We start from the raw sequence: 15,925 nt of genomic DNA on the forward strand, positions 1-15,925 counted from the left end.
AGAAAGAGATCGGGTAAGAGAAACGGGTACCTGGGTCGGGTCGGATCAGGGCAGATGTTACACCTGCGTCAAGGAGTTCCTTGACTTGGGTTCTACACGCGTTAGTTTGTTCTGGCCCCATTACTCTGCGCTTTTGTACGACTGGCGTAACAGCTGGGTCGCACTTGAGCTTATGCTCTGCCTTACTTCGGGGTACGCCAGTCATGTCAGCTGGTGTCCACGCGGAGATGTCAGCGTTTTTCTGTAGTAAGCGTTTGAGTAAGGTGCGTGTGGGATCAACGACTGTTGGGCCAATGGTAACGGCCTGGTCAGGGTATTTGCCATTGAAGGCCCATCTTTCCGGTTCGGTGATGGTTGGTTTAGCCATCTTTGGTTTGGGTTTAGATGAGACAGATGCGATGCATACCTGGGGAATGCCGGTGATCATCGCTACACCCTCAGCTGTTGGCCATCCCATCATGCCGTGGACTGAAGATACCACGGCGTTGAATCTTGCCATCCCGTCTCTCCCGAAGAGAATGTCGTATGTGTGGTGTGGCTTCCTCATCACGACAAAGTCCACATCTTCTGTGCGGGAGTGTTTCCCGTCCGTAAGAGTGACGGGGAAAGATAGGATACCCAGGGGGGTGTTTGTGCTGCCGTCGAAGCCTTCCATCGAGGCGTAGACCGTTTTCAGGCGTTCCTTGTCTTCGTCATCTAGCTTGTCGAAGAACTGCCTGTACATCACCGTTGACGAGGCGCCGTTGTCAGCAAGAGTGTGGGAAGTGATGTAGTGCCCCAGCTGGCTTTTGATGACGATAGGGCCTTCTTTGCTGGGTCCTCCTGGCACTCGCGGGAAGCGCACCTCAGCTTCCTTCCACGCGCATGGTTCTGTCGTTCGCCTTTTTCTTCCTCTGATGTTGCCATGAACCATGTTGATGCTGATGTCAACGGGTTTTCGTCCGTTGCCTCTGTACCGGTTATCATTCCTTCCTCCCTTCTTGATTGATGCCACAAGGTGTGCAAGTCTTCCATCCTTGACGAATGTTTCAACAATATCCTTCAAGGATGTACACTCCTCCGTACTATGACCCTTTGTCCCGTGGAAGTCACAGGATTTGCTTTGATCCGCATTAGGTCGCTGCCGGATCATTGGAGCTTTTGGCCATGGTAGTTTTTCGGTGGCAAATATCTCCGTGACGCTTTTGGTGAGTGGTGTCCACCGGTGTTTTCGGCTTGAAGGGTGTGTGTTATCCCTTCCGCCAACAAGAGGGCGAGAGCTGGATGACGTGTCAAAGTTCACCCTTGACTGCCAAATACCTAGCTTCCTCTTTTTGTTCTGCCGGGCGATCCGAACATTGTTTTCTCTGGTCCTCTGCGTGTAGAGGTGTGTACTCTGGGGAAGATCCCTACCCAGTTGCTTCTCTGTCTCGGCAAAGCGCTTGGCCGCCGTCATGATGGCATCCCATGTGGATGGCATGCCGTCCTTACCCGTCAACGTGCGGATAAGCTCTGGGTATTCGGCGCCCTGGATGAAAGCGGCTCGAACAAGATCTTCACTTATGTTGCCCAGACTCAGCTTTTTGGAGTTGAAGTGAGTGATGAAGTCTAGTAAAGATTCATCCTCCTCTCTAACGCAGTTGAGGATCGTCCACTGTTCTTCAGTATATTTCCTCTGTTGGCTGAAGTGTTGGCTGAACTTGTTCTGAAAGTCCGCCCAATCATAGATGTGGTGGACCGGTAAATGATCGAACCATGCCCTGGCCGCTCCAACCAGTGTCATCTGGAACATATAACACCACGTGGGTTCCGTCCAGTTGCTGACGGTTGCCCCCGCAATGAATCTGTTCAAGTGATCGTCTGGGTCGGATAGACCATCATAAGTGCCGATGTTGGACATTTGTTTGGCACTTCTCGGGGCGATTGCTTCCGCAATGTCCCTTGCAAACTTGGACTTTCCTGCATTTGCAGCAGTTGGTCTAAAGGTTTCGGAGAAGTCATGTGGGTTTCTCCCCGCGTTCGTTGGTTTAAAGGTTTCTCCAAAATTCCTTGTCGGTTGGAAGTCCGTTTCCTTACGCTTCCCTTTCGCCTTATGGCGAGGGTTTGCGTCAGTATCGGATTCTTCCCGCTCATCGTCCGAGAACTCGCACTCACTATTCATGTTGAGATGTTGGCGAGTACTGCCGAATTCGTCAGCCTGTTGAAGTGAACGCAAGCGTTCATCCAACTCAGCTTGGAACTCTTTCTGACGTGCTTCGGCCCACGCCTTAACTTGATCGAGTGTTTGGCGAGGGAGCCTCGCCCGTTTCTCTAACTGGGCATCAGTGAACCCCAGTGAAATATTGTTTACTGCACTTGTCCCGGCTTGGGTAACCGGGGTAGTGTTTGTAAAATTTGTATAACCGCCGGTGTTCCCCCCAGTTGCTGGGGTTGTGGTTACTGGGGTTTCTTGGTCACTTACTGGCCTTGGGACCGGAGTAACGTTAACCATTTCTTCAGAAATTTTGAAAAAACTAAGAATTAGTTCTAGCTTTTATGCACGGATGGCGCCAATGAAGAAACACTAATCGAACCCGGGCAGATTACGGATAATCTGGGGGTTAAATAGATGTTTCCCACGAGGATGAGGTCCAGCAAAGAAAGTTGTTCTTCAGGTGACCTGCAAAACAGACACCGTAAGCTCGTCACTGAGAAGGGGGGGTTCCTCCTTGTGACCACCCTCCGGTGTGAGAATCAGACTAGATTGCTCTGAATATAAGTGTATATTAAGAGATTGCTAGAGAAGATAAGGTAATGAGATATCCGATAATCCTCTTACCATTCCAAGGTGTTGGAGTATTTATAGCCGAAGGTAGGTTTCCAAGAAGGTACAGCCGGCTGAATAGTATTCCTGTTCTGCCAACAGTGGGCTACGCATAAGCCATGCTGGTTGGTGGATAGGCTGCGGCTGATAGTGACAAGGCCGGCTATATACTGTTCCTTTACTGCCGGCTATGCACTGTTCCACCAACTGTAGGCTACGCACGTCCCACAGTGAGGGTTGGTGAGTAGGCAGCGGCTAATAGTGACAAACAGTACTAGAGGGTGCTCCTCCTCGTACTGTTGTCGGTGAGCTGTCACCCTGTGATTGGTTCATGGGCTGTTTTGGTCAGATCGTCTATTTTGCCCATACCTTGGCAGGTATAGTACAAAAGATCTTCCAGAAGCATACGGACTGGCTCATTTGGGCGGGAGTATTCCCGCCTTGCTCATTCCTTCAGGTGACATTACTGAAGTATCAAGAGTTAGTGCCTTGTGCGTGTAGCCTTGCTATTAGTGCGGGTAGCCTTCCCTGATGGCTTGTATCCGCAACTGCGGGAACAGGCGGGGTACTTCACCATTGGGAGGCTTTCCCTGCGGGAACAGCTGGCGTACTGCGCGTAAGGTCTTCTCTGGGCATGGTGGGTCCTGCGGAAGCAGTTGGTCCTTGCGCAGACGTCCCTCTTCAAGGTGAGTCTTGCGGGTCCAACTGGGCTCTGCTGGGACCTACCTCTTCAGTTGTGATAGCCATGAAGAACATGTTTCTTTTCTTCATCCTTAAACTAGTAAAATAGGTTAATAATCTATTGGAAACCATTGATGAAGGTTGATAATAATAATAATAATAATAATAATAAGGTGAATAATAAACAATAACACAAGACTAGAGTGTGAGTATGGGCTTGTAGGTTAAGGTTGGTGATGTGTGGTTGTTTGTGATGCTCACATGTGTTGTGTTTTGTAGAGAGAAAGAGGGTGGGTGCGGTTGAAGACAGAGGCTATGACAGAAGATTTTATATGCAGCTTTTGTGTGTGTGTGTTTTATTTTATTCTATTTTATTATTATTTTATTATTTTTTTTGTAGTTTTGTAATAACTACACGCGCCTGCACGCGCTAAGTATAGTCTCGTACTATGTTGCTAATTTTGGAACTAGGAAAATTTCGGTGTGGCTTCGGTGGTGGTTGTAACTTGTGCTATTAAAATAAGATGGTTGTGCAATTTTCAAGTATTATGTTTATGTTACATTTGAACCATGTTTAATTATGGTATATTAAGACCATGTGTAGTCATAAAGTTCCACATCTAGGGGTTATGTGACACGTGGCGCCCAGTCAGAGTTATGGTTTTGTACAAAAACAGGCTGTAGTCATAACTCTCCGCATCCAGGGGTTATGCGTCACGTGACGCCCAGTCACTTTTACAGTTTTTGTTTTTTTTAAATTTTTAATAAGAATAATCAAATAACAATAATATTTTATTAAATAAATATTACAAGAAAATAAAAAAAAACTATTCGTCGTTGTTGTCGTCGTCGTCGTCTTCGCCCTCTTCGTCGTCGTCCTCGTCGTCGTTTTCATCGTCTTCGCCATCGTCGTCGTTGTCTTCATCATCGTCTTCATTGTTACCCTCGTTTTGATCATCGTTTTCACCAGGCAGAGGTCGATACATCCAAAGATGTTGGACCAAATGTAACATCCCGAAATTTCTAAAGTAATATTTATTATATTATTTTGTCGGGTGAAATAAACGAGTTAGTGGAACGATAATAATAATAGCAAAATATGAAGACTTAGTAGGATAATTAGATGGGATTAGATATGGACCAAAAGGAAATATGGGCCTTCGGTCCATGGGCTTAAGGAAGTATAAATACCCCCTTAAACCCCAATCCTTTCCATTCCATCCATTTATCCATCCTAATCTCTGCACACTCCAAAACACACACAACCCGAACCAAGATCCAAAGGCGAGGACCCGAGCTCGTTGGTGCTAGATCGTCGTGACGAACCAAAGCAACAAGACCAGCTCGTGTTCGTAGTTCGACTCATTTACGGTACGTTTATATCGAGAACTTGTTCGTTTAGGTTTGGATTAGTATAGAAATGATAGATTTGTGTTTGTATGGTAAAAACGAATCCAACAAAGCTAAACTTACTGAAAATGGTTATGATTTGATGGGTTAATCGATTGACAAAAGAACCCGTAACCTATATGCCTAAATCGCACCCTTTAAACATCGATGTTAGGTCGATTTGATGGTTGGGGTTTGTAGGCGCTGGTCAGACGATTCCGTGGATACCTAAATCGAGTTATTTGGTTAAGAAACGAAGATGATTAAGGGATTTAAGGACGAACAGTACCTGCAGCTGGACAACTTCGCCTGCAAGCTAAGTTCGCCTGATGACAACTTCGCTGCAAAGCTAAGTTCGCCTGATGACAACATCGCCTGCAAAGCTAAGTTCGCCTGATGACAACTTCGCCTGCAAAGCTAAGTTCGCCTGATGAACTTCACCTGCAAAGCTAAGTTCGCCTGATGACAACTTCGCTGCAAAGCTAAGTTCGCCTGATGACAACTTCGCCTGCAAAGCTAAGTTCGCCTAAGGTTTAACTTTGCCTAAAGCTAAGTTCGCCTAAGGTTTAACTTCGCCTAAAGCTAAGTTCGCCTAAGGTTTAACTTCGCCTAAAGCTAAGTTCGCCTAAGGTATAACTTCGCCTAAAGCTAAGTTCGCCTAAGGTTTAACTTCGCCTAAAGTTAAGTTCGCTTAAAAAATAAATTAAAAACCTAATGGAAAATGTGTTAAGACAGTTAATGTAAATAAAATTTTTCCAAGCTGACCTGGCAGCTCGACCCCAGCCAGGGGCTCTGCCCCTTGGACCCTGCTAGGGGCTGCCGCCCCTAGACCCCGCTGCCAGGGGCGCTGCCCCCGGACCCCGTTCGTTGTGGGTCATATAAAGATAGAAATACAACATGAGTAGTAGTAGTTAATTGATACGTGTAAATATTATACAGTTAGCCGTGCACAGCTCAAGAAGGGAATAACTATTAACGGAGAGCGTAACAGGATTCAGGTGAGTTTCTAGCCCCATTTATGTGTTATGTTTTCGGGGCTGTGTGCATACTCGATATGTTTGTTAATACGCTTATCCTAAGAGATAAGTGTATGCCTTATGTGAATAATGTGATATGTATGAATGATGGCTTGACGGTACGTGAACGATCTTCGGATATTGCACGTACTGTCAGGTTGTAACGCTAAGTATAAGGTAAGTATGATATGTATGCTTATGTGTATGAATGTGATAAAGTTAATAAAAGAAGGAAAGGATGGTTGTATGGTTACGAAGAGGGTACCGGGCCTTAATAATACTCGAGGTATGATGTATGGTTGTATGGTAACGAAGAGGGAATCGAACCCTACTAATATTCGAGAACTAGGGAACCGAACCCTACTAATATTCGAGGAAAGAGGGTACCGAGCCCTAATAATACTTGAGGTATGATGTATGGTTGTATGGTAACGAAGAGGGAATCGAACCCTACTAATATTCGAGAACTAGGGAACCGAACCCTACTAATATTCGAGGAAAGAGGGTACCGAGCCCTAATAATACTCGAGGAAAGAGGGTACCGAGCCCTAATAATACTCGATGAAGGAGGGTACCGAGCCCTAATAATACTCGAGGAAGGAGGGTACCGAGCCCTAATAATACTCGAGGAATGTAGGGCGTAATGCTCTTTATAACGTAAGATATGAAAGTAAGTTAATACAAAAGAAAGTATGAAAGTATGAAAGTATGAATGTAAGAATATAAGTTTATGTGTATTGTATAGTGTATGATTAACTAGAACTCACTCAGCGTAGCTGACTTTTAGTATGCACGCAGGTGAGTAGGATGAGGCAGCTCGCTTGAGGAGACACGTGGCACTGAATAAGAGGCTGGCATCGGAAGACTCAAGACGTTTAAGTTTAATGTTTCGTTTATTTGGAAAGACAAAATGATGTTTTAAGACAAGACGTGTTTTGTTATGAAATGTTTTATGAAAGCTTTTATATTCCGCGAAAGTTTTAATGAACTCTGATTTGTAATAACTGTGTTTATGAGTAAATCCGACGCTAAAGTAAGGCTACCGGGTTCGAGGCCTTACACCAAATCCTCCTTTAGTGCGTTATGTATCTCTCTTGACCGCACGTGATCTGAGTTTTTGAGTCGTTGCTTCATACTTGCCGGAGTCCGTGGTGGATCCGGGTCCGGTATGAAAGTTGGACATATTTCTCTTCCCTGGTCCTCGATGATCATTTTATGCATTATGATACACGCATACATAGCACATCTCATTCTTTCTAAAGACAACAGACGACAAGGATTTTTAACATAATGCCATCGTTGTTGAAGAACACCAAAACACCTCTCGATATCCTTTCTCGCAGACTCTTGCACTTTCTTAAAATACTGTCTTTTGTCATCCATCGGGTCTCTGAATGTTTTAACAATTATCGCGAACTCTGGATATATTTCATCACCCATATAGTACCCATGATCGTAGAAGTTATCGTTAGCCCAAAACGAAGCGACGGGAACAGTCCCAGATATGTAACTCTCCATCACAGGAGACTGCTCTAAGACGGTTATGTCATTGTTGGAACCGGGAACACCAAAGAATGCCGACCAAATCCAAAGGTTGTATGAAGCGATCGCTTGAAGGCTGACCGTTGGTCCCATTTGGTCACCTCGTGTGAATTGACCTCGCCATGCAGTTGGACAATTAGCCCATTCTCAATGCATGCAATCTACACTTCCTATCATGCCGGGGAAACCATGCACCCTTGTATGTGCCTCGTAAAGACGTTGTGGATCGTTAACGTTGGGCTCTCTCAGATAATGTGGTCCATATAGTTTAAATATTTCTATATTTTACAAAATTTTTATAAAATAAATGATCACAGTAAACAAGTGATAAACTATTTAAAAAAAACAAAACGTACCGTAACAAAAATACTCCAAGGTGTCCCGGGTTGTTTTTTCGGCCATCTTTAAATAATCGTCGTTGATGTCGGTCGTGTTTCCGTAGGCGAACACGCGTACGGCTGACGTAACTTTCTGAATAGCCGTGAATCCTAGCGTCCCTCGAGCGTCAGGCTTTTGCTTAAAGTAATTAAACTCACGCTCCAAATCATTGGTGATGCGCATAAATAAATTTTTAGACATCCAAAAACGGCGCCTAAAGGTCTTCGGGTTCTTGTATCTCGGCGTGTCGCAGAAGTAATCCGCCATCAACCGGTTGTTGGCTTCGGCACGATCTCTTTCGATATATGCTCTTGTTGAAACGGGGGTGGAGAGCTAATCGCACCCGTAACGGAACTCATATACTGTGTCGCGAGCATAATCGCACTCGTAACCGCCTGTTCCTCCTCCACGTCCTCGGCTTGTTGGTCGGGCCCGAAAAACTGTTTATATATAGATGGAGGATCCATATATGGTGAATTTGGTGTAAAGGAATTTTTATAGAGTTGAAAGAGAATTTTTATAAATTTGATGAGGTTTGATTGGGGATGAAATGGTTTAATATATAGGAAATAATTTTTTTTTTAATTATCTAACGGTAAAAAAAAACGGTCAAATTTTGATTAACGTGCCATTCTCAGCGTTTTGTATACAACACACACAAAATGGAAATCAACATAACGCGGGGGGGGGGGGGGGGGCGGTGTACCCCCGCGTTTTGCTTCATAACGCTACGGGCAAAGCCACCACTACGGGTGGTCTAAAGGTCATATGCACTCTTATGTGAAGAAGAAAGAAGGTTGATGTAAAGGAGAGAGGATGATTTGTGTGTGGAAACGAACGGTGGGATGAGCGTTTTGTAAGAAAGAGTTTTATGGGGTTTGTTGCGGTATGTGGAGTGGATATCAAATGTTGTGACATGTCGTTGATTACAAATGTGCTTATATGGTTGTATGATAGTTCTAGACTTCTAGTATCTCTTAAGCACCCAATATGTGTGTGTTTTTGGTTTTAGGTGACTATGTGGCCTTTTTTTTATCGGTTTTTCACTGCGGAATTTGATTTTAATTTCTTGTTTTTAGGCCTTTGCTTTTGTCTAAAAAGCAATGATGCGGACGAGCGTTTGATAATTATTTTAAAAATAAATGATAATGTGTGTATATACCTGTGTGTATGAAACATTTGTTAAAGTTTACATTTTAAATTTAATAATTTATATATTTAGTTTTAAATTAATTTGGAAATTTGGAATTTTTCCCCAAATAGTTGTATTTTAGGGATAAGGCTTATATTACTCCTGAGCAACTAGCAATTCATAACATATTTTGTCAAAAACTAATAGACTTTAGGTGGTTTAATTATTGTAATTGTGAGGGCAAATTCCATAAAACCAACATACTTTGTGTTTTCTTATTACAAAGGTCACTCAACAGTTTTTTACGTGTTAAAGTCACTCTATACGTGAAATTTCAAGAAATGGTAAAATATAATTACACCTGGTAGTAGCCGACACTCCAGGTTGTTTTTGCTTATCTGCCATTTCTTTTTTTTTTTTATTATTTTTATCTTAAATGAAAAAAAAATACCTGATGTGGACATAGTTTACCCTAGTATATGAAATCGTAGACGAACATAGCAAAATGATCAATCATCCAAATCGTTTATGTATGAGAAGAATCATCTAAATCGTTTTTGAAGCAAGGTAAAGACTCATTTTTCATATGAACGTAAAAAATTAAAATTTGAGTACACTCTCTGGAAAAATGAATAAGGGTAATTAGAAACATTTAACACATTTCATTATTATTTTATTAAGATAATGAATTAGAAAAACATGTAAAAAGTATTCGTCACTTTCAAGATTATCACAGAATTTAAACTCTTTAACATACTCAAGTTTAGTAGGAATACTATAAAGCACTTTTATATAATTTACTTCAAATTATAGCATGTCCTACATCTTTTAATTCTTTCCTCGTACTACAAGTTTTCCCTCCTAAAGCATAACAGATATCTCCTCATCTTTTAATATGGTCTTTAGCTTTTGTTATATTTTTGGTACATTTATAGTGCTCATTTAAAGACCATATCTTCTTTTTTATCTCTAACTTGCACATAGTATTCAAATTTGTGCATTGTATACCTTTTTCTTTTCACCTTATCCTCCTTTTTCTTCTTCACATCATATTCGGTTACTCGATAATGCACTTAACAATGTCGTCACTGTGACAAGCATTTAACATACTTTAACGTATGAACATATACGTGTCGAAAGAGTCAGAGATATGTTATTCCACTTTCAAGGTCTTTTTTTGTCACGCTAACATTATATACTTGTATAATATATAATGTAGGATAATAGTACACTAGTACGTGTTATGTTGTACAGTTTAAGCCTTTAATACAACTAAGATAAAAATGAGAGCGTAAATTTAAAACTAATGCCGTTGTCTCGGCCTTTTTCTTGAGGGTACGTTTGTCTTCAAACCAATTGGATTTTCGCACTTTGTAAGATACTTTGATGGAAAGTCTTTCTATAATTTGCATTACCTTTTATTCCTTCCAAAAATCAATAATGATTTACTAGTGAATCTAGAAATAGTAGTTGTATGTCGACTTCCTACTCTTAAGAGAATCCTGGTTACTTAGGATACTAGCAAAACACTAGGGGTTTAGGACATGTTGTAACTAGCTAGAATAAGGAATGACAAACAAAATGCATTAACAAAACTATCATTGTGGCCGGTTTTATACATTTCAAAGCTGAAGGGGAAAAACATATTCGAAGAAAACACGAATGGGTCAATTTGAGTTTTGAAAAGCGGGTAAAGTTAACAACTTCGTATGATAATCACATCGTCGCAACGTATGATGATCACATCATCACACATTGTCTTTTGTCTTGAGTTTTAATGTAAAACTTGCATAATCCTATTTGATTAAAATAAGTGCTTCTACTAAGTAATATAAACATATATTCATGCATCTTCCACTTTCATGGGGTTATGATATAATTATTAACAATCCGTCCTAATAGAAGCATGATGATTCTTATCTTTTGAACTTTAGGAATCTTGAATACTTACCTTTTACATTACAAGAATCCAGATTCCTAAATACTTGGTGTGACGTTGTCCATCGATAACTTGATATGCACGTCCTAGTCAAGCACCAAACATGTAAGAAAATTCTTGTTGTGTTAGCTCATGCATCTCTGTTGTAATTAGATCATTTTGTTCAGTATTATGTTAGATTATATTAATTATTTCTATTTTATTTCTTAGTGTTGGTTTATTTATATTGTTTATGTAAATATTCTGATTCCTTTTAACCTGAATTCTGAAACTATCTTTTTCCTAATTAATTTGTTCATATAATAAAACAAAATAGACAAAATTCAGATTTTATTGATTTACGCAACTTGCTCATGCCCAAGTCTTCAAAACCATGTCCTTTCATATCTTATGCTTACATGTACGTGTCTCAAAACATCACTATTTGAATATCCTATTCCAATTTGATTTATTTATTTTATTTATTTAATGTGATTTTTGAACTGAAACAACTTGAATATCTAAATTTGATTTATGTGTATGGTTTACTTAACCGAAATAACAAAACTGATTGGAAAATTGGAAAATTAATTGTTTGATTATGATTAAACATGTATAAATGACTGAATTAACTTAACAAAACCAAAATTTATATTTTTTATTTTTTTATATTGTATGTTGGAAAAGTGTTATATATTCTTTTAAAAATAACATTTTAGGACATTCACATCCCATATTTTTTTATCTTCATCCATATAATTAAGTAAAAAACAACTTTAATCTTTAACTTTGTTCATCTATTTAATAAATCTGCATCATCATTTATATATTTATGTTTATTCAATTAAATAATACATTTTTAATCATTTTTTAAGAATATGAAATATTATAAAGAATGAGATGTGAATGTTTTTTATTTTGGTTCACTGGTTTGTTCACCAAATAAATAAAATAATAAGTGTTTGTATTTTATTCACGTTCTTAATAATATTACCATTTATAAACTTTTCTATTGCTATTTTTCATAAAGTCGATTTAATTCCAATTTTAAATCGAATTGTTGGTTCTTTTTAATTTCGACTGTTTTATACGAGTCCATACGACTATATATAGGAAGTCGATTCAAGTAATCGAGCGCACATGGCCAACTTTGTAGGTTAATAAAAAACCAAATTACAATTAATTTTAAGTCCTCTTAAATTTAAAAGGATCCAAAATATTTGATAATTGTAGCTATTGTTTTTAAAAGTAAACATGACAAAAACTGGTACAACAAATTTAACACCACGGACTTATATCAACTAAGGACAAAGCTAATAAATATTTTTATCATGAAAAATATTTGAAACTAACATTTTGGTCACAAGTGCATACATGTCTACATTAAAGGTAACTAGAAAACTAATTTGGTCGATTTTAATTCAATCAGATGTTATGCATTCGAACAATAACTCTTTTTGAACGGCTAACAAACAAAGAATTTTATACGTACTTCGTACGAGGTAAACCAATGACAAAAGGTCACTGTCAGTTGATCCAAACCAGTTCTACGGATCCCTTAAGCACCTCCGAGTTAGCTTCAATTCCGCGGAAAACACATATGTCCGAAGACCCACTGGTGGTAAAACCCGGACGCACTCATGATCGAACCAGAAATCAAGAAATCTTGGTATTCCTTCATTGAGTCGCACATACCCTTCCCAAAGTGTCGTTTGTGGGAATCGAACCAGAGTTTTCATTAAAGAACCCAGATTTTTTACAACTCTATGGTGAGTTTGTTATTGTTGTTCTATAATAAAATGATGATATTACTTTACTAACACTATTATTGGCCAATGATGATTGCTTAAGTTACAATCAGCTTGCAACTTTCACTATGCCATGAAAGTTTTTTATAAAAAAGTTTAAAATAAAAGTTTAAATAGTTTTAATTTAGCTTTACTCCTTTGTTTACACAAGATTTCAACCAGTTAGGTAGCCCACCCACATGGCCACATGTAAGCATTGCGCAATGTATACTTGTACTTTGTCAAAATAGTAACATAAATGGTCAAATGTTTGTTTAAGTACAACCCACCATGCACAAAAGTAGTAGTATTTGGTATGCGTCAGGATTTAGGATAGACAAATATGAAGTTGAGGGGTCATAAACGTCTATGTAGGGGTGTTAATTGGGTTAATCCGATCGGGTTTTGGGTTAATCGGGTCGGGTTAGTCGGGTTTCTCTTAAAAAATATCTAACCCATAACCCGACCCTATTAAGGTTCGGGTTAGTCGGGTTAGCCATGTTACTTTATAATTTTAAGCTATTTTTTTATGTTTGTAACTTGTAAGTTGCAAAATTTCTTATTACACTCGCTTTTTAATTTCTTTTACAAATAATTATATTATAATTACATAAATAGGCCTGCAAACGAACCAAACGGACATGTACAAATGCATGTCCGTGTTCGTTCATTTAACTTTTAACGTACGCACACTTAATCGGACAAATATTTGTGTTCATGTTCGTTAGTTAAAAACTAAACATGTTCGTTTACTTAAAATCTAAACGAACAATTCACGAACATAAACGAAAATATTTAAACAAAGATAAATGAACATGAATGACATATATGTACATACATTAACGAACACAAACATACATAAACGAACATAAATGAACGCATTTAAATAAACAAAAACAAACAAATATAAAACATATTAGGGTGATATAATTTCTAAATGCAAATAATGCTTAATAATTTTCTATTAATATGTAAACGAACACGAATGAACGTAAACAAACTTAAAAGAACGATCATAAACGAACGTTCACGAACATAGATGAATGAGTGAAACATGTGTTCATGTTTATTTGTTTAATTAAATGAGCACAACATAAATAAACTTTCCATTGAACGTTTCATGAACAATCAGAATAATTAACTTCTTTATAAAGCTTTTAATATTGTCTTAATAGTGTTTATTTCATCTTTTCATCATTGTATTTAAAGTTAAGTATCACCACTAATCGGGTTATTCGGGTTAACCTGAAACCCGAATTTTTTCCAAAAATGAACCCGAAACCCGACCCTATTTACAATTCGGGTTATTCGGGTTAACCCGAATAACCCAATTAATACTTTTTGACCCTATTAACCCGACCCGAATTAGCTTATTCGAGTTCGGGTATTTTGGACACCCCTACGTCTATGTATAGAGTATAGACCATTTCCATTCTTGTATGTTTGTTACATTGTTACATTTTACTTTTAAATTTTGGTATTAAGCAATATGATCGACTAATAAATTAACATGGCTATTTAACGATATCTTCTTTGTTGGAAGTGATTCGTAGTTAAACATCTTCGGAGGTTGCTATGAGGGAATTACTTCTTCGGAGTAGTTAAATACTGCATAAATAATGATACATGTCCGATGTTGTGTACTATGGATGGAGTGTTACTTTTTCTGGTAATGTTTTACAAGTAGTAATACGTGTTAGACTTTACTCCATGTAAAACGTTCGCTACGGGGAAAACTTCAGAGCATATATAAGGTTTGTTTTAGACGTAGTTTTAGTTCGTACAATTTGATTTCAATTCTGTATTGTTTTCATTATTGTTTCTTTCATTCCTTCCGTAATCAACAAAAAAATGTTAGCCCTAATTCAATTTCGGATTTCATGTATAATTTTTCTAGTTCATAATTTGTGTTGAGTTGGTGTTCTTCGGTGTTAATCGATATGATTTCCGTTAAATTCGTTAACAACTTTCTTATAGTTTAATCTTCTTGTTATTGCTAATAAACTAGATAAAGTTAGCCATTAGTTGAACGTAAATCATATATTCCTTCCTACTTGCAACTTATCAAACTTATTCAAACACATAAAAATCAATTACAAGACATTGTGATGCATCAGTTTCATTGATGTGATGTTAAGACGAAAAAGACAAGATATGGTTCTTGATTTTAACTTGTGGTTCATGCATTTTTATTATACAAAAAAGTCACCAAAATATTTGTATCTATATTCTATAAAGTCTTGTATACTTATTTGTTTTGTTCTTATATTTCTCATTCCAAAATCACATATTCCCATCTTCTACTAGGGATAGAACATCTATTTTATCAAGTACCCGTATCGATAGGGCGGTAACAAACCACTACTGACCAAAAACATCTGGTACCAATATTTGTTTTTCATGATTTTGATATCAGTAACATTCATTTTCGATACTTTTAGATATTTTCAATGATATCGCACTGACAAAATCAAAACGGTATTCGGTTTATATTGACTCGTTTTTTATATCAATATTTCTCAGTATGATGCAGGTTCGGTATCAATCTTATCCCTACGACATCTACCACCGTATCTACTATAATCATTCACAATTCACCACCACTTTAATCCACCATATACAAATCAAGATAACCAACCATTCACAATTCCCCAAAAATCTAACATGATGAGAAAGTCATAATGTTACCTTAAAAAGAAAAAGGAAAACCAAAATCTAAATATCATAGATGGCTCTCAAAGATGAAAAACTACCACTTTAAATAATTGAACCATTGCCTTTTTGTTGCCAAATCAAACACCAATCTTTCAAATTTCATTGCATTTTTTCCTTTTGCAACCAAAGCAAACACCAACCTTTAAAAGCCATTGGTTAAAAAGTGGGTAAGTATTTGGCCCAAAAAGTTTTACAAAAACTTGTAGAATTTATGAAACCTAAACATAGAGAAGGTGCAAAACTCACATCAAAACATGAGTTCAACTCTTTGCAACTATACAGTACGACACTTAAATACTCGTCCTTCTACAAAGGTTATTGTGTTACTTAATACGGAGTATTTAAATTTGACCAGACTTTGACACGGTCGATAGACGGATGTCCAACATTTTTATTGACTTGTTTTTCTTGTTTGATATTTTGACAATTCTTCGTAATGGTCTAATGTACATGAAGGGTTAAGTTCATCTAAGAAGTTTGATAATTCCTCTTAAAGCCCACTTAAGTCTTCACCTACCTCCTACAATTAACCTTAGATCTCAAAAAACCGCCACCATTCCACCATCCACCGCCACCACTCCACCG

General features: G+C 38.3%; 1 pseudogene across 1 annotated transcript in view; it reads right to left on the reverse strand.

Moving 5' to 3' along the window:
* LOC143621204 (putative methyltransferase PMT16) overlaps positions 1–9,325 on the reverse strand; it is a 32,868-nt pseudogene extending 23,543 nt beyond the window's left edge. Inside the window, exon 1 of the transcript XR_013151473.1 lies at positions 9,282–9,325. The product of XR_013151473.1 is annotated as a putative methyltransferase PMT16 (transcript). The remainder of the gene's footprint in view (positions 1–9,281) is intronic.
* Between the last annotated feature and the right edge of the window lie 6,600 nt (positions 9,326–15,925).

The sequence above is a fragment of the Bidens hawaiensis genome, unplaced genomic scaffold, assembly GCF_021521415.1.
Source record: "Bidens hawaiensis isolate Kalapana, Puna unplaced genomic scaffold, B.hawaiensis_p1.1 tig00002772_1, whole genome shotgun sequence".
Lineage (NCBI taxonomy): Eukaryota > Viridiplantae > Streptophyta > Magnoliopsida > Asterales > Asteraceae > Bidens > Bidens hawaiensis.